This window comes from Triticum dicoccoides, chromosome 7B (genome assembly GCF_002162155.2).
Source record: "Triticum dicoccoides isolate Atlit2015 ecotype Zavitan chromosome 7B, WEW_v2.0, whole genome shotgun sequence".
NCBI classification, from domain to species: Eukaryota; Viridiplantae; Streptophyta; class Magnoliopsida; order Poales; family Poaceae; genus Triticum; species Triticum dicoccoides.
Genome location: NC_041393.1, coordinates 364,151,887 through 364,172,656, shown reverse-complemented (window position 1 = coordinate 364,172,656; position 20,770 = coordinate 364,151,887).

Sequence of the window (20,770 nt, the reverse complement as noted above, 5' to 3'; positions counted from 1 at the left end):
CTCATGGAGACTAGTGGAAGAGGACCAAACTGGATTTTTGGTAAACTGGCAGAAGGTGTTTGATGCTGGTTTGGGCAAGTAGATGATCTCCATTTGTCATGAGACTCCACAGGGTAAAATGGTACATATAATTAGGGCCTTCCACAAATCTTGAGCTCATTTTGGCAAAGTTGCCAATGCAACTTTTGTAAACCCTAAAAATTAGCAGAAATGAACTTGTGCATATCTAGTTGAGTAAATCACTTCTCCTTGATGCACCAGTTGGTGTGGTGGCCTCATTTGGTCATGTGATCATGCTCACAAAAGTTGGGATCAAGGAGAGAAAGTTGGCAGTACAAACTTGCTCAAATTTGATTCTGATCAGAGGGGGGTTTGGGGCATTTTGGTGAACCAAAATGACCTTAATTGAGAAGAGGCTTTGCAAGGTGATCAAAATATGCGTTTGAGACTTGCTGGATTTTCCTTGGATTTATTGGAAAATAATTATTGTAGAAATATTTCAAATACTTGAAATGGACAGAAATGGTTTTGGAGGGTTTTGCCCAATATTTTGAACATGACCATGTGTTGAAACTCTTATATATGGAAAATATATGTCCACTGAGTTTCCCTGATTTTTCTAAAATATTTTTGAAGCTTTTAAGTAATTTTAACCTATTAAAGACCATTTCTGGCCTAAAGAAAAAGCCTCTAAATAAAATAGGAAAATTACCTTTAAAGTTATATTTTTGTGGTTTATGGGAGTCCTACATCTAATAGGTTTCAAATATACTCTTTGAAATATTTTTCATACCCCAAATCAAGTACTTGTAGTGCAAACCTCAATTCAAGGGTTTTTGGAAAACTAATTTTTGAAAATACTATTTGGCCAAATTATTTTTGTATGAAAATACTATATTGCACTATAAACATGGCATGATCATTGGGCAGAAGTTTGGGGCAAGGAGATGAAGTATATAAGTTGGAGTTGTGTTGACTTTAAAGAGCACTTAAAAATCACACAGAGAAAAACCAACTCCAAATAAAAAGCCAAATGATGCAAAACTTTTTGTTGGTCCAAATTTTCATGCTTTATTAATGCAAATGACATCTTACAAAACAGGGTGTGACAGACCTACCCCCCTTACAAGAATCTCGTCCCCGAGATTCCTAAACTAAGATCTAAAAGAGATCGGGAAACTCGGATCTAAGGTAGTCTTCACGTTCCCAGGTGGCTTCTGCTTCAGTGTGGTTGCTCCACTGGACCTTGAAGTACTTGATGGTGCGGCTTTGAGTGCATCGTTCAGCCTCATCCAAACTGCAGATGGGCCTCTCACGATAAGTCAAATCAGGTTGAAGGTCAATGGCTTGGTGATCGACGTCCTTGTAAAGCTCAGGCTTGTCTGGAACTTGGAGACACTTCCGGAGTTGTGACACGTGGAATATGTTGTGCACATCTGATAGTTTAGGTGGTAGTTCCAACTGATAAGCCACCTCTCCTCGCCGTGCAGTGATCTTAAATGGGCCAATAAATCTTGGTGCGAGCTTCCCTTAACGTGGAAACGCTTGGTTCCCTTAAGGGGGGTTACCCGTAGGTACACATGGTCTCCGACTAGGAGGTTCACTTGTCGGCGACGAGCGTTAGCATAGCTCTTCTGTCTTGACTTGGCGGTCTTCAGATGCTCTCTGACTAGCTGCACTTGCTCTTCTGCTTCGCGGAGAATATCTGGTCCAAAGACTAGCCCCTCTCCGGTGTCTGACCAATTGAGGGGTGTGCGACAATTGCGCCCATATAACACTTCAAATGGTACCATCTGGAGACTTGATTGGTAACTATCATTATAGGAGAACTCAGCGAACGGAAGACAACCTTCCCATTTAGCTCCATATGCTAGGACACAGGCTCGGAGCATGTCTTCGAGAATCTGATTCACTCGTTCTGTCTCGCCTCCGGCCTGTGGGTGGAAAGCAGTGCTGAAAGACAACTTGGTTCCCATGGCCTCTTGGAACTTCTTCCAGAACCTAGAGGTAAACTGGGTTCCTCGATCTGACACAATCTCCTTAGGAACACCATGAAGACTTACGATTCTGTCGATGTATAGAGTCGCCAGCTGGTTGCCATCATAGGAAGTCTTGACAGGAATGAAATGGGCCACTTTGGTCAAATGGTCAACTATAACCCAGATGGAGTCATGACCCTTATTTGACCTGGGTAACCCAGTGATGAAATCCATTCCGACTTTATCCCATTTCCACTCGGGAACCTTGAGTGGTTGGAGCAATCCAGAAGGTCGCTGATGTTCAGCCTTGACCCTTTGGCATACATCACACTTTGCAACATAGGTGGCAATCTCCCTTTTCATCCCGTGCCACCATAATCTTTTCTTCAGGTCTTGATACATCTTGGTTCCCCCAGGATGGATAGAATACGGGGTGTTGTGAGCTTCTTGCAAGATCAGATTCTTGAGCTCCATCTTGTTGGGCACGCAAATGCGATTCCCAAACCACACAACTCCTTGCTCATCCTATGAGAAACTTGGGGCTTTGCCCGCCTTGATCTTCCTCTTGATGCCTTCAATATTCTCGTGTCCCTTCTGAGCTTCCTTGACATCATCCATCAGGGTAGGCTTGATTTCAAGGTTGGCTAAGAATCCTGGTGCAACCAGTTCCAACCCGAAGCTTTCAAGTTCTTCATACAAGGCGGGTAGCCTTCCCTTAAGCATAGCATTCAAGGAACAAGCCTTTCTGCTTAAGGCATCTGCTACCACATTAGCCTTTCTAGGGTGGTATTGGACATTGAGGTCATAGTCCTTGATCAACTCTAGCCACCTTCTTTGCCTCATGTTCAATTCCTTTTGAGTGAAGATATACTTTAAAATCTTGTGGTTGGTGTATATCTCACACCGCTTCCCTAGAAGGTAATGTCGCCAGGTCTTTAAGGTATGAACTACAGCTGCCAACTCAAGATCATGAGTAGCATAGTTCTCTTCATGAGGACGTAGCTGTCTGGATAGGTATGCTACAACTCTGCCTTCTTGCATCAGGACACCACCGAGTCCGGTTCTTGACGCATCACAATAGATCACAAATTCCTTGTGAATATCAGGTGTGGCCAGAACTGGGGTGGTGGTTAATCTCTTCTTCAGCTCTTGGAAGCTCTCTTCACACTTTGGTGTCCACTCAAACTTCTTGTCCTTCTTCAGGAGCTGGGTCATGGGTCGGGTAATGCTTGAGAATCCTTCAACGAACTTGCGGTAATATCTCGCGAGTCCAAGGAAGCTTCTGACTTCTTTCACATTGCTTGGGGTTTTCCATTCAGTCACGGCCTGGATCTTGGTGGGATCCACTGACAACCCTTCGGCATTCAGTACATGACCCAAGAACCCAACCTCATGTAGCCAAAATCCGCACTTGCTGAACTTGGCATATAGTTGGTGCTCTCGAAGCTTGTCTAGGACCATCCTCAAGTGTTGCTCGTGTTCTTCTTCCATCTTTGAGAAGACAAGAATGTCATCAATGAAGACGACAACAAACTTGTCCAAATATTCCATGAAGACTTTATTCATGAGATACATGAAGTAAGCTGGGCCATTGGTCAATCCAAAGGACATGACCGTGCACTCATACATGCCATATCTGGTTACAAATGCTGTCTTCGGAATATCTTGGGGTCTGATTTTCAGCTGGTAGTACCGAGATCTGAGGTCGATCTTGGAGAACACCTTGGCCCCATTGAGTTGATCAAACAGAACTTCAATCTTGGGAAGTGGATACTTGTTCTTGATTGTAACTTCATTGAGGGAACGATAGTCAATGCATAAGCGGATAGTACCGTCCTTCTTTGCCACAAACATAATAGGTGATCCCCAAGGGGAGGCACTAGGGCGGATAAATCCCTTCCTCAACTGCTCTTCCAGTTGCTTCTTCAACTCTGCTAACTCTTCCGATCCCATTCTATAAGGCTTCTTGTAGATGGGTCCTGCTCCGGGCATGAGATCGATGATGAACTCAATGTATCGGTCAGGAGGCATTCCCGGCAGCTCATCCGGAAAGACATCGGGGTATTCGCATACTACCGGCACTTGCTCCAATCCAACTTCAGTCAGACAGTTGACTTTGGTGGCTTGAGCAGAGGAGGGGTTGGAGGCAAATTTAACTTTGACTCCTTGCTCATTGGTTACAGTGACAGTCCGGTTGGCGCAATCTAACAAACCTTGGTGCTTGATGAGCCAATCCATTCCTAAGATCACATTCAAGCCTTGCGATCTTAAGATGATAAGGTCTGCTAGGAAGTCTACCCCATTAATGACAATCCCGACTCCTTTACATCCTATCTTGGCTCTCATCTCCGCTCTGGGGGTTTGTACCACCATAGGGTTATTCAGGGGTGTAGGGGTCATGCCACTTTTTAATGCAAACCTTTGGGTGAAAAATGAATGCGTGTCTCCAGAATCAAACAATACAGTTGCATGTGCTGAGTTGACAAGGAACGTACCCAGCACGACGTTCGGGTCTTCCTGAGCTTATTCTGCAGTGACGTGGTTCACATGCCCCTTGCCATTGTTGGGCGGGTTGCGGGGAGCCTGGTTCCTTGGTGGCATTCCACGACCTTGTGTTGGGTTCTGCGCATTGGGGCGCGGAGCATCGGCCTGACTCACCACATCCAAAGCAAGTGACTTGGTTTGGGTTGTTGATCTTGTTTCCTCCACTAATATTGGGGTTGTTGAAAGCTGGCCTGGGGTTGGCAAACTGCTGAGGCTGATAGTTGGTGCGAGGCGCAGGGGCTCTTGGCTGCTGATAGGTTGGCTTGACCGGGGCTGGCTACCATGAGCGAGGCTTATGGTTGCTGGAGCTACCCTTGTTGATCATCTTGCGCTTACGAGTATCGTCCAAAGCACGTCGCTTATCCTCAAGCATGAGTGCCTTGTTCACCAGGTCAGGGAAGGTTGGGCAGTCACACACAACAAGCGAGTACTGCAGGGTCTGATTGAGGCCTTCCATGAAGCGCTCTCTTTTGGCAGCATCAATGCTGACATCTTCAGGAGCATACCTTGACAGAACACTGAACTTCTGCATGTACTCCTTGACAGTGCTACTCCCTTGCTTCAGGGCCCGGAACTCACGCTTCTTAATGGCCATAATCCCAGAAGGAATGTGGGCCCTGCGGAATTCCGCCTTGAAGTCATTCCAAGTGATGTTTTGCCCCGCATGCATGACCTTGAATCCATCCCACCAAGCTCTGGCAATTACCCCGAGACAGTGGGTAGCATATGCCACCCTATCACTATCTTCAGTGTAGCCGACTAGTTCCAATAGGTCCTCAATGGTGCGGACCCAGTCGTCTACATCAAGGGGTTCAGCAGTCTCGATGAAGGTGGGTGGTGCATGCTTCTTGAACTCTGCCAACGTGGAACGCCCATTGCCGTTCCCCGCCGGCTGGCGGTTCACAGCTTGAGCAATCATCTGGAGGGCTGCAGTGTTGGCTTGGCGTTCCTCCCAGAAGGCTTGGAGAAGCTGAGCCATGTCCATGTTTGGAGGTGGTGGCGGTGGTGGAGTCTGTCCTCGGGCTTGGTTCTGGTTGGATCCTGCTTCAGCAGAACCTCCGGCTTCTTGCTGCTGGGTAGAGGTACCAGTACGTGTTACAACAGGCATCCTGTTGGAGCGGTCAAGGTCTCATGATTGGGAAAAAGGAGAGAAAGCAATATAGATGGGATGCCTAGTAAGGGGTGGGTGTGATACAATTTTAAGTTAAGCCAAGGCCGGAAGGGCCAAACTCATGCATTAAAACCAAATGGGTGATGTAGTTGTTTACAATTTCCGAAAGGGAAAGTACAACTTCCATCAGAACAAGTCGAAAGTAAACACAACACAACATGGTTTCATTTGAACCATTACATGGACTCGATTTTGCATAAGGGGTACACGACCTATCCTACCTTAAGGGTTACGGATTGGCCTATCCTAGTCCTGAACGGTGTCTAGGTGGTGGAATGCTCGGTCGGGTATTCCGGCTCCTCTGGGTCTTCCTCCTCATCTTCATCTGCCTCAGTCTCTTCATCACTTGAGGGAGTGGGGGAGTGGAGGAGCTGAACATGATGCTGCTTCGCCGGGGGCACCGTGAAGAGGTTGCGGTAGTCCTTCGTCGTCATACGGCATGCCTGAGATGACCCCTTGGCATTCGTGATCTGTGGGGGTCGCCCGCCTCGATAGGCTACAACGGGCTGTCCAGGGGGTGCAACATCCTTCTTGATCCTGTCCGCCTTCGTCTGAGCCAGACGGAGGAGTTCCTTGGTCTCATGGAGTTCCTTCCGAAGCTCCACCGACTCCGAGGCCAAGTGTTGTGCCAGGCTGTCAGCACACAAGCTGAAGTAGGTATGGAAATGGAGGGAAAGTCCTTCGTCCATGGGCGGAGCTGGTGTGTTGCTCTCATCATCACCCTCCTTACGATAAGGCAGGTAACGAGTGGCTGGCTCACTTGCCATTTTAGGCAGAAGATCTTGAAGGCGAGTGAGCACCTTGAGTGCAGCAGTCTCAACGGCGAGGAACAGGGTCGCCATCTGGGGTCCTTCAAAGTACCAGCTTGTCGGGGAGTCGTTCGCCCTCACGACTACCTCCACGTGATACTCCTTCTTGGTGCTGTTGATCCGGTGCTCATGGTAGGAGAAGGTGGGGGCTCAAGTGAACTGGCACTTCCTGAGGCTGTCCTCGAGAAGCACGGGAAATTCGGTGGTCAGGAAGTCCTCGGGTACGACGGCCATCTACAAAAGTGGAAGGGGAAGGGTCAATAGGGGAAAGGTGACCTATGTTTGGGATAATTTTAGAAAATGTAGGTATAAAGGTTATTTCGTAGATAGTCTCACTCTAACTAACGTCCATGCTAACTAAGGCTTCCTACAGTGAGGATGGCTCTGATACCAGCTCTGTGGGGACCCCGACTCATAAGTCATGATCACCGAATGCACGTGTACAGTGATCCCAGAGATCAATGCTCACTGAACACACAGAAGCTGAATAACAAGAGTCTTACATCCATACATAGCGTCTTACACAAATTATGACCATTATGGTCAAGTCTTACATAGATAAAGCCTCGAGGGCTGATACCAAATAAACTCAAGCAGCAGAAATCTTTGTTGATAAGTGGAACCCATGCCATCTGCCTTAACCCTACATGCATTCTGACTGGGAAGCGTCCTAGTTTGCGTGTTCGTCACCAAAGAACTCTTCCTAGAACTCCTGCTCTGCCATGCCTGGTTAATTAAATAACCATTGGCAAGCCAATGAGTACTTTGAATGTACTCGCAAGCAAGCCATGATTTGGTTCAAAGTAACAATGCAACTGTACAACAAGTAAGCAACCTAGCTTCAGGCTAGTTGAGATGTCCTATCAACTTGTGAGATATGCATCAGTGAACATGGGTAACCTTGAGAACAGGTTACAGATATCAATATAAAAAGAATTTTGAATCAATGCCATGTCTTTCAACATGTCAAGTCACCACCTTGACACAAATAGTTTTCTTCCACACACACATGCACCAAGGTTGTAAAATTTCCGGACATAGTTTAAGTAGCACCTCCCAACTGTCCATGACCGTGGACACGGCTATTCAAATAGTTTGACACTCTGCAGAGGTTGCGCACTTTACCCACAAGATCCGAGAAGCTTTCGTGTCATCCACGATCCTGCAGTACGTCAAGTACTTGGGGGAAGCACCCGATCATTACCTTTCCCTAGAAGACACTAACATAGGGTCCACTCGTTGGTACACAACCCTCGTGTATAAGCAAAAGATCGTGGGACTCTGCCCTTTTTCACATTATTACGCATACACGAAGGGACCAATGGTGTGTCCAATGCCCTGTGAAAACAGTCATGGCCGCCTAACCAAGCACGACCCCGTCCCGAGAGTGACCTCAAGTCACCCCCGTCACTAGTAATGTGGGCACCATGCTAGTATCAGCCTAAGTAATCAATAATGCCCCGTCCCATAAAGGGGTAGAGTGGTTGCACATGTTTGCTCGGGACGGTAATCACACATAAATCTAATCCATCATTTTACACACACACACCAAAAGCTCTCTTCGGTACACCACTTCTTCCTCAAGTGGTGACCTTAGTTCAACATCTCCCAAGGGCATTAGGGGCACCCGATGGGGTTTTCGAAAGATTGCAACCATGAAGAGTTCATGGTACACGTGCATCATTATCCATCAACTAGTCTCTTGACCATGCAATCATGAACAAGGTAAGGTCATGAGTAGGGGTATGCAGCATGGGGTGGTTCACAACAAGTTTACCACCGTCATATTTCATCATCATGCAATCGGAAAAAGGGTACCGATGAACAAGAGGGGTGTCATGGTCAAAGGGCTGCTTGCCTTGATTGGCTTGTTCTTCGAGGTCTTCAAATCCTTCTCCTCCTTCTTCTTCAGCAACTTCGTCAAATATGGGATCTAAATGTCGCAAGAAAATAACGGAAAAATAAGACAATAATAAAAACAGAAAAGTCAAAGTGCTCAAAAAAAATGTCAACTTATTTTTGTAAAATACTAGGAGGAAAACTAAGAAGGGGAAAATTCTTAGTTTTGGATTTGGAATCAGGGGGACAGAGTAATGGAATTTTAAACAGGGATCTTATTGTTCAAATTTGAATTTAAATTTGAACAGTGCAGAAAAGTGCAGTGGATGTGTGTGAAAGTCACATCAATAAATAGGTGGGATTATTCTAAGATTCTAGGAGTTGGATTTATTGCATTTGGATAAATATTTTATCCTGAGGAATTTTTGGAAAAGTGACAGAAAAGAAAAAGGAAAAATGGCACTGTGCCACATGGCCAGGAAGGCCATAGTGCAGCAGGCCCAGGGGGGAAATCGACCCGCGCGAGGCCGCCACGTTGAAGGCGTAAAGGCGGAGTACGCCTTCAGCCGACGGGTGAACCGGTGCACGCGCGTGCGTTTTTAAACCTGACGGGTGGATCCCACCCATCAGGGCGTGAGGCTGACGGACAAGGCCCACGGCCGTCGTCGTCTACCTCCGTCCAGAGGCGATGGCGAGCTCGTCGGCGGTGATATAGGGAACGGGGGGATGCGTGGGTGGTACCGTTGGACTCGGGGGGGATGTCGCCGTTCGTGTGGTAGTGGAGGTGGTCGTCGGAGCAGCCTGGTTTGCCGGCGACGAGGTCACCCGACGGAGGTGCTTCGGGCGTCGATGGTTCCGGCCGTTCCCGGCTACAAAAAGAGTGGGGAAGAGAGCGGAAAGTGTCAGCGATGCCGCGCGGTTCCAGATCGAGAGAGAACAGGGAAGGAGGAGGCCTGTACCGTGCGAATGCCAACGAGCCGAGGCGGCGGAGCTCGAGCTTGATCTCGAGCTCGGGCGGCTCTGGAGATGAATGGGGGTGCGGGAGGTTGATTAGGAGTGGGGGGGAGCGACAGGGAGTGAGAGAGGGGCTCAGGGTCGCCTTATATAGGCTGGCCGAGGTCCACCGTAGGCGTGGCCTATGGGTGCCTGCGGGATCGGCTCGGGTGGCCGTTAGAGAGGGAATGGAGGGCTCGGGGGTGTACGTGGGGGTGGTCTAGGGTGCTAGGGAGAGAGAGGAGGAGCGGGACGAGCTGCGGGCGGGCCATAGGAGTGGCGCGAGCATTGGCCGAGCGGGGTGACGCTCTGGCGCGAGCTGCAGGAGAGAGAGGAGGGCGCGGGAGCAAGTGGGCGGCCTGCTGGCATGGAGCGGACGTCGAGGGCATCGACTGGCGCGCGGGGGAGGCTCGAGGTGGTCAGGGGACGCGGCGTCAATGGTCGGGTGCCCTGCCAAACACTCCAGAGCGCGACTTTTGCCGGCATCGACGGCTTTCCCGCGTCCGCACGCGCCCACTTGTGTCTAGAGGCTGCAGGAGGTGTGGGCAAAAGTCCTGGGGAGCCTTGGATGCTCTAGAAAGCTTAGGGGAGAGAAGGGGACTGAGAGAGAGGGAGGAATCCACTGTCCAGAGAAGAAAAATGGGGTTCCACCCCCCTTCATCATTGCTTCCTCAGGCAGAAAAGCACCGAGGTGATAGAGGGGGACTAGGAGGGGTTGTGGTAGAAAGTAAAACTCATGGAGATTAGTGGAAGAGGACCAAACAGGGTTTTTGGTAAAGTGGCAGAAGGTGTTTGATGCTGGTTTGGGAAAGTAGATGATCTCCATTTGTCATGAGACTCCACAGCGTGAAATGGTACATATAATTAGGGCCTTCCACAAATCTTGAGCTCATTTGGGCAAAGTTGCGAATGCAACTTTTGTAAACCCTAGAAATTACCAGAAATGAACTTGTGCAGATCCAGTTGAGTAAATCACTTCTCCTTGATGCACCACTTGGTGTGGTGGCCTCATTTGGCCAAGGGATCATGCTCACAAAAGTCGGGATCAAGGAGAGAAAGTTGGCAGTACAAAGTTGTTCAAATTTGATTCTGATCAGATGGGGTTTTGGGGCATTTTGGTGAACCAAAATGACCTTAATTGAGATGAGGCTTTGCAAGGTGATCAAAATATGCATTTGAGAATTGCTGCATTTTCCTTGGATTTATTGGAAAATATTTATTGTAGAAATATTTCAAATACTTGAAATGGACAGAAATGGTTTTGGAGGGTCTTGCCCAATATTTTGAACATGACCATGTGTTGAAACTCTTATATATGGAAAATATATGTCCACTGAGTTTCCCTGATTTTTCTAAAATATTTTTGAAGTTTTTAAGTAATTTTAACCTATTAAAGACCATTTCTGGCCTAAAGAAAAAGCCTCTAAATAAAATAGGAAAATTACCTTTAAAATTATATTTTTGTGGTTTATGGGAGTCCTACATCTAATAGGTTTCAAATATACTCTTTTAAATATTTTTCATACCCCAAATCAAGTACTTGTAGTGCAAACCTCAATTCAGGGGGTTTTGGAAAACTAATTTTTGAAAATACTATTTGGCCAAATTATTTTTGTAAGAAAATACTATATTGCACTATGCACATGGCATGATCATTGGGCAGAAGTTTGGGGCAAGGAGATGAAGTATATAAGTTGGAGTTGTGTTGACTTTAAAGAGCACTTAAAAATCACAAAGAGAAAAACCGACTCCAAATAAAAAGCCAAATGATGCAAAAGTTTTTGTTGGTCCAAATTTTCATGCTTTATTAATGCAAATGACATGTTACAAAAACAGGGTGTGACACGATATTACCAATTCTTTGACATTCATCACAAGATAAAACAAACTTAAGGGCATCCTTGAAGAGAGTAGGCCAATAAAAACTAGATCGCAATACTTTGTGAGCAGTTTTATCTTCCGCGTGATGCCCTCCATAGGCTTCGGAGTGACATTTCCGTAGTATTTGTCCCTATTCATGCTCGGGTACACAACTTCTAATAATACCAACATCTCCTTCTTTATAAAGATGTGGGTCATCCTACATGTAATGTCTTAAATCATAGAAGAATTTTTTTCTCTTGTTGGCATGTGAAACTAGGTGGTATATATTTAGCAACAATATAATTAGCGTAGTCAGCATACCAAGGAGTGTTATGAGAAAAAATTATTGCAGCTAATTGTTCATCAGGAAAACTATTATCAATAGGTAGTGGGTCATCAAGGATATTCTCTAACCTAGATAACTTATCAGCTATGGGGTTCTCAGCTCCTTTCCTATCAGTAATATGTAAATCAAATTCTTGTAGCAAGAGAACCCACCTAATGAGTCTAGGTTTAGCATCTTAATTTTCCATGCGATATTTAATATCAGCATGATCGATGTGAATAGTAACATTAGAATCAACAATGTGAGATCTGAATTTATCACAAGCAAACACAACTGCTAAAAAATCCTTTTCAGTAGTAGCATAATTCCTTTGGGCACTGTCTACAGTTTTGCTAGCATAATGAATAACATTTAGTTTCTTATCAACTCTTTGTCCTAGAACGGCACCAACATCATAATCACTAGCATCACACATAATTTCAAAAGGCAAGTTCCAATCAGGTGGTTGAAAAATAGGTACAGTAATTAAGGCTAAGTGTTTCAAAGGCTTCTAAACAATCATCACCAAAAACAAATGGAACATCCTTTTGTAAAAGATTTGTAAGATCCCTAGAAATTTTAGAGAAGTCTTTAATAAACCTCCTATAGAAACCAGCATGACCGAGAAAACTACCAATACCTTTAATATCTTTAGGACATGCCATTTTCTCAATCCCATCAACTTTAGCTTTATGCACCTCAATATCTCTTCCAGAATTTTTTTTGCCCCAAGACAATACCTTCATTAAATATAAAGTGGCACTTATCCCATTTCAAGACAAGATTGGTTTGCTCACATCTCTACAAAACTTGATCAAGATTGCTTAAGCTATCATCAAAAGAAGTTCCATAAACAAAAAAATCATCCATGAAAACATCAACAATCTTTACACCAAAATCAGAGAATATAGCAGTCATACATCTTTGAAAGGTAGCAGGTGCATTGCATAAACCAAAAGGCATAGATCTATAAGCATAAGTTCCAAAAGGTCAAGTAAAGGTGGTTTTCTCTTGATCAGGTTGTGAAATAGGTATTTGAGAAAAACCAGAATATCCATCGAGAAAACAAATGTGTGTGTGCTTAGATAGTCTTTCTAACATTTGATCGATAAAAGGCAAAGGGTAATGATATTTTCTTTGTTGATTTATTTAATGTTCTAAAATCAATTACCATTCTATAGCGAGTAACAATTCTTTGTCGAATAAGTTCATTTTTATCGTTAGGAACAACGGTAATACCTCCTTTCCTAGGGACACAATGAACAGGACTCACCCATCTACTATCAGCTATGGGATAGATAATACTTGCTTCCAAAAGCTTTAATATTTCAGTTCTTACCACTTCTTTCATCTTAGGATTCAAACGCCGTTGATGATCAACAATGGGTTTAGCATCAGGTTCCATATTAATGTTGTGTTGACAGAGAGTGGGACTAATGCCCTTAAGATAATCCAGGGTATATCCAATAGAAGCTCGGTGCTTCTTTAGAATTATCAATAATATCTCTTCTTCATGTTCTGAAAGGTTAGCACTAATAATAACATGATATATCTTTTTCTCACCAACATAAGCACATTTTAAAGTGTCAAGCAATTTTTTTAGTACAAACACAGGATCACCTTTAGGTGGAGGAGGACCTCCTAGAGTTTTAATAGGCAATTTATGTTTGAGTAGAGGTCATTGTTCAAAGAAAATCTTATCTATCTCATTTCTTGCATGCATATGCATATCATTTTCATGGTCTAGCAGATATGTTCTAAGGGATCAGTAGGAGGCACTGCAATAGAAGCAAGACCAATTATTTCATCCTTACTAGGCAATTCTTTCTTATGATGTTTTCTACTTAACTTAGAAAAATTAAACTCATTAGATTCTCACCAAAAGTAACACTGGCGGTTTGTTTCTCACAATCTATTTTAGCATTAACGGTGTTCAAGAAAGGTCTACCAAAGATGAGCTTGTGGGGAACCAAGAACTAGAAAATCAGTAGGATATTTTATTTTCCCACACAAGACTTCAACATCTCTAACAATTCCAAGTGGTGTGATGGTGTCTCTATTAGCAAGTTTAATAGTAACATCTATGTCCTTTATTTCAACCGGTGCTATGTCATCCATAATTTCTTGATATAAGGTAAAAGGGGTAGCACTCATACTAGGACCTCAGTCGCATAAACCATGGTAACAATAATCTCCTATTTTAACTGAGACAACAGGCATGCCAACAATAGGTCTATGTTTATATTTCTCATCGGGTTTAGCAATTCTAGCAGCTTCATCACATAAGTAAATAACATGCCCATCTATATCTTCTACCAGGAGATCTTTAACCATAGCAACACTCGGTTCTACTTTCATTTGTTTAGCAGGTTTAGGTGCTCTAATATTGCTTTTATTAACCACGATAGAAACCTTAGCATGATCCTTTATCCTAACAGGAAAAGCTGGTTTCTCAATATAAGCAGTAGGTACAACTGGATCAACATTATAAATAATAGTTTCATCTTTGGCTCTTACCGATTCTTAAACTTCTTCTTTAATAGGGGGATGATATTTAAACCACTTCTCCTTAGGGAGATTGTAGCGACCAGACCTCAAATAGTCTAGTCTCTGTGCATCAGTGTCATCCCTCAATCGGTAATGCTGACACACACAGTACTTGAGGATTTATAACAGAGTTTCAATCACACACTTATTACATCGAATGTCTCAAAAGAGAACTTATTACAATAATATGGCTTAAGGCCATCTAAAAAGATAACAACGGAAGACTTGGAAGATAAAGCGAGTCCATCAACTCCAACGGCATTGCTGAGTGAAAGACAACGAACTATGGCACCTCACTCGTCGTCTGAAAAGTCTGCAACATGAAATGTTGTAGCCCAAAACGGGTCAGCACATGGAATATGCTAGCAATGTAACACAGAGAGTAATGAACAGAATGAAGGCTATCACTACATGCATATATGGTGTGGAAAGCTCTATGGTTACAGTTTTGCATAAAGCCAATTTTTTCCTACAACAAAGGAATAAATTTTATTTAACTATCATGGTGGTTGTTAAACATTGAGAAGGTTCCTCCAACTCAATCCCAATTAAACATCATCATTAACCCAATCAAATTAGTTTAGAGTGATGAGATCAACATGATAATCCAAGAACCAGATACTCAAGATGTCCATAACCGGGGACACGGCTAACCATGATTAGTTTGTACACTCTGCAGAGGTTTGCGCACTTTTCCCCACAAGACTCGATCTCCTCCGTTGAATTTCTCGCACTTACTGATGTTTGAGAAACGGATGACCGAGACACAGTCTTTCAGAAACATTAACTCTTTACTCTGGGTAGAGAGTACCACCTACAACCCATTACATCTGCTAGTCTACCTCTTCAAGAACTCTCGCAACTTACTCAACAATGCCACAGCCCATAATGGCTTGTGGCTGCACACAGAAGTTTCTAGCATGAATAATCTTATGATCCCTTTGAGCCTGGGTGGCGGACCATAGGATGATCACACGGGTACTCCGGGATATCCTAGGACAACACTGGATTCTCCACGTGCCCTGACAACCACTGGGTACTCTAGGGTGCCTCAAGCAATCCACCCAGATGTGTATTTAAGTAGCCACCTTCACTTAACCATTAATTAACAATACTCACATCTGTCATGGATACACTCACCCAAACCACGTCTACGAGCATAGCATATCAATGTAAGCATAACGTAGAAGTAACTCCCAAAGTTTTGATAATAAACAGGGCAATAGGTTCTACCTCATCATCTACTTCCCAAAACCACATGTTACTCAGATCCTAACCATGAAATGTTTGAGGGTTGATCTAATGCAATAAAACTGGGTAGTAAAGAGGTATGATCAAAGTGTTACTTGCCTTGCTGGTGATCCGCAAAACCTAGAGACATGTAGTAGCACACTTCGCACTCCGGGCACTATCGCAAACAAACAATAACATACATAAGAACTCAACTAAAACGCATGGGTAAAACTAAAATAATAGATCTAACCAGAAAGTTCAACTGAAGAACTCCGGTTTGCAAAAAGAATCAAATCAAACGAAGCAACGAAACTCAAACTTCGAAAGAAACAAGATCCGTTTACTAATCTGGACTAAAGTCAAATTTTACAGTACCAAAATCTTGTTCAAGTTGTTTAAACCGAAAGGGGGCTTCGAGACAAAGATCTAGGCGCTTGAATCGCCTGATTCCGATAAACGAGCGAAAAGATAAACTAAAATGAAGATCAGGGCAGAAATCACGATCGAAAATAATCGCGGAAAAACCCTGGAAAAAGAAAAACTGACGAACAGGCTAATGAAAGAACGTTCACTGTTTGCGGCTAACGGGTGAACATCGTTCGTTAAAACAAACGTACGGACAAACGTCCGTTATATAACTAAACCGGAAAAACCGAACCGGTCTAAATAAAAAAACAAAACTAGGGTTTTCGAAATAAAACCAACCGGTTTTTAACAAAAACGGCGGCTACCTCGGCGTACGTATCGGCGGCGGTGGCGGCTATCTCCGGCGGCGGCGTGCGGCTCCGGCGAGCGGTGGCGGCGGCGCTTGGGACGGCCGGCGGCGCGGCGCGGTAGCGGCAAGGGTTCGGCAGGGCGGCGGGGCTGGGCTGAGGTGGCTCAGGCCTCGGCCTTATAAGAGGCCGTCCGGGTCAGTGTCTTGGGCGGACACGGCCCGGTAGGTCGGTTACCTTTTTTTTAAGTAATTCCGACATGCGGAAAATCAAATAAAAGAAATACTAAACGGACTCCAAAAATCCTGAAATAAATATTCCCCGTCCTCTAAAAATATAGCGGGCAAAGTGAACATTTATTTGGGTCTCTAATGCAATTTTGAAAAACGCATTTTTTCCTAATTCAAATAAAATAGCAATAAAACTCAAAATAAAATTCTTATTTGATTTAAATATTTTTCCTCTAATATTTTTTATTTTGGAGAAGTCATTTTTGTCCCCTCTCCTTTATTTTCATAAAAGAAATATTCGAAGAGAAAATAATTAAAACCAAATGATCATCTTTTCAAAATTTGAGAAAACTCAAATATGAAAATAACGAAATCCCCAACTCTCTCCGCGGGTCCTTGAGTTGTGTAGAATTTCTAGGATCAACCAAAAATGCAATAAAATATGATATGCAATGATGATCTAATGTAGAACATTCCAAATTGGAGATTTGGGATGTTACAAAACTACCCCCCTTAAGATGAATCTTGCCCTCGAGATTCGGGTTGGCTAGAAAATAGGTGCGGGTGGTCCTTCCGTAGGTCTTCCTCTCGTTCCTAGGTGGATTCATCCTCGGTATGGTGGCTCCACTACACTTTGCAGAATTTGATAACCTTGTTGCGTGTGACTCGGCTGGCAAACTCGAGAATCTTCACTGGTTTCTCCTCGTAGGTCAAATCGCTATCTAACTGAATCAAGCTTTTAAATAGCGTCCGCTACCTCCGCTATTGCGGCCACAATAGCGGTAGCGTCACCCTGCCGCTATTAGTTTAAGGTTGCATTAGAAAATAGCGTGTTGTCAAGATGCGGGCGCAACATCACTTGTTAGACCGCTATATCGTCCGCTATCCGCAATATTACCCGCTATATAAGTCCTTATTGTTCTGTTGTATAATCTATTTTGGTAAATTTGTCTTGCTTGCATGGTTGCAAGACCAAATATTGTTCAATTATAGTTTATATTCTTATATAAATGATGATTTCTCAAATTAAGTGTCATATTTTTGTCAATGGCCTAGAAAGATACACAACAATCTCAAATTTATGAATGTTTTTTAAAAATTGGCTATGTGGACATAGCGCCCGCAATATCGCCTGCTATCCGCATTCCGCTATGTGGACCCTAATCCGCAACCAGTCCGCTATCCGCTATTTAAAAGCTTGAACTGAATTGCTTCCAGCGACACTGCATATCTTAGAGGAATATCAGCCATCTCTACGTGGCACTTCTTCCACTGGGAAACGTGGAACACATCGTGAACTCATGACAATCCTTCCGGCAACTCCAACTTGTAAGAAACTTCTCTCATACGCTCCAAAACTTTGTATGGTCCCACAAAACGTGGTGCTAACTTTCCCTTAACTCCAAAATGCTTAACTCCTCGAAGTGGGCACACATGAAGATACACTCTGTCTCTGACTTCATAAACTATCTCCTTGCGTTTAGAATCCGCATAGCTCTTCTGCCTAGACTGGGCTACCTTGAGTCTATCGCAAATCAGTTTAACCTTCTCTTCAGACTCCTTAATCAAATCTGGTCCAAACAACTGACGGTCTCCAACTTCATCCCATAACAACGGTGTCCTGCACCTCCTTCCATACAAAGCTTCAAAAGAGGCCATCTTCAAACTGGCTTGATAATTGTTGTTGTAGGAGAAATATGCATACGGAAAATTGTTGTCCCAACTAGACCCGTAATCTAGCGCACAAGCTCTCAACATGTCCTCCAGAATTTGATTGACTCGCTCAGTCTGTCCATCTGTCTGTGGATGAAAGGTTGTACTAAACTCTAGCCTGGTACCCAAAGTCTCATGCAATTGATTCCAGAACTTTGAGGTAAACTGGGTTCCTCTATCTGATACAATGGTCCTCAGAACTCCATGCAAACATACGATCCTGGTCATGTATATCTTTGCCAACTTATCACTGGTGTAAGTGGTCTTCACTGGGATGAAATGAGCTACCTTCGTCAAACGATCGACTACAACCCAAACTGAGTCATAGCCTGAACGAGTCTTGGGTAATCCTATGATAAAATTCATGCCTAGCTTGTCCCACTTCCATTCGGGTATCGGCAATGGTTGTAACAATCATGCTGGCTTCTGATGCTCTACCTTCAATCTCTGACATACATCACAAACTGCTACATACTCAGCAATATCCTTCTTCATTTCTTCATTCCGGTCCACCAGAAACTGTCCTTCAAATCTAGATACATCTTGGTGTTTCCTGGGTGAATCGAATACGGTGAATCATGGGCCTCCTGCAGAATCAACTTCCTGATCTCGGGGTCATTGGGCACATATACACGGTCCTCAAACCATAGGGTATCGTGCTCATCCTCACGAAATCCTTTAGTCTTTCCTTTCCTCATCCTTTCCTTTATCTCGGCAATCTCCTTGTCAGTCTTTTGTGCTTCTCTAATCTTATCCATCACAGTAGACTGAATTTCCAATGCTGCCACATAACCTCTCGGAACTATTTCCAAACATAGCTCACAAAGATCCTCTGCTAACTCCTTGGGTAACCCTCCGGTCATGAGTGTATTGACATGACTCTTGCGACTCAACGCATCGGCTACTACGTTAGCCTTTCCGGGATGATCGTGCAACCTCATATCATAATCCTTAATGAGCTCCAACCATCTCCTCTGCCTGAGATTCAACTCCTCATGTGTGAAGATATACTTCAAAATCTTGTGATCCGTGTACACCTTACAATGGTTTCCGATGAGAAAGTGACTCTATGTCTTCAACGCATGCACTACGGCTGCTAACTCCAAATCGTGTGTAGCATAATTCAACTCATGGGGTTTAAGTTGTCGTGAGGCATATGAAATAACTCTTCCCTCCTGCATCAGCACTACTCCAAGTACTCAACAAGAAGCGTCGCAATACACTTGATAATCCTTGCGTTGATCTGGAAGAATCAACACTGGAGCTGTAACCAAACATTTCTTCAACTCCTGAAAACTGGCCTCACATTCCTCAGTCCATTTGAACTTGGTGTCCTTCTTCAACAACTCCATCATGGGCTTAGCAATCTTCGAGAAATTCTCAATGAACCTCCTATAGTATCCCGCGAGTCCAAGAAAACTCCGGATCTCTCCAACTGATGTGGGTGCTTCCCAATTTGTCATAGTGACAACCTTGGTGGGGTCTACTACTATTCCTTCTCTAGATATAACATGTCCGAGGAATCCAACTTCCTTCAACCAAAACTCACACTTGCTGAACTTGGCATATAACTGGTGTTCTTTGAGCTTCCCAAGTACCAAACGCAAATGCTCCTTATGATCCTCTTCATTGTTTGAGTAGACCAATATGTCGTCAATGAACACCATGACGAACTTATCCAAAAACTCCATAAACACCTTGTTCATCATGTTCATGAAATAGGCAGGAACGTTAGTCAGACTGAATGACATAATGGTATACTCATATAGCCCATACCTTTTGGTAAAAGTTGTTTTAGGTATATCCTGCTCTCGAATCTTCAGCTGGTGGTATCTTGATCGCAGATCGATCTTGGAAAATACTTTAGCTCCTTGTAACTGGTCAAATAAAGCATTGATCATCGGCAGTGGATACTTGTTCTTGATCGTCACCTCATTCAATCCACGATAATCTACAACCGTCCTCAACGATCCATCCTTCTTCTCCACTAGAAGCACTGGTGATCCCCAAGGTGACGAAATTGGGCGAATATAGCCTTTATCTAGTAACTCCTTAATCTGCTTCTTAATTTCTTCCAAATCCTTTGTGGGCATCCGATACGGTCTCTTAGATATTGGCCCTGTGCCTGGCAAAAGCTCGATCAAAAACTTAATGTCTCTATCCGGTGGCATGCCTGGCAACTACTCTGGAAATACATCAGGAAATCCTTCACCACTGGTACTTCCTCCTGTACAACTCCTGATAAGGAATTCACTTGAGTCCTCTTCGGCAAATGCCGGGATACATACTTGATCCTTCTTCCTTCTGGGGTGGTGAGCAAAATCGACTTACTGGCGCATTCAACGTTCCCTCCATACTTTGATAACCAATCCATGCCTAATATTACATCCAGTCCTTGTGACTCCAGTACTATTAGGTCTGAGGGGAACACGTAGTTACCAATCCTTAATGGTAACCGATCACACCATAGGCTAGCCATATACTCTGCTCCTGGCGAGGTTACTAACATGGGTGACCTAAGGGCTTGGATTGGTAGGTTATACTTATCCAAAAATCCCCTTGATATGTATGAATGTGATGCACCAGTATCAAAAAGAACGATTGCAGTAAATGACTTAACCAAAAACTTACCTATTACTGCATCGGGTTGCGCTTCAACCTCCTCCATGCTAACGTGGTTCACTTGTCCCCGTTTGAAAGGGTTAAGCTTCTTCCTAGAGCTTCCATTGCCATTTCCATTCTTTGCTTCAAAACACTCCGTGGCGTAATGTACATTCTTCCCACGCTTGAAACAAGTAATGTGACTTAGAT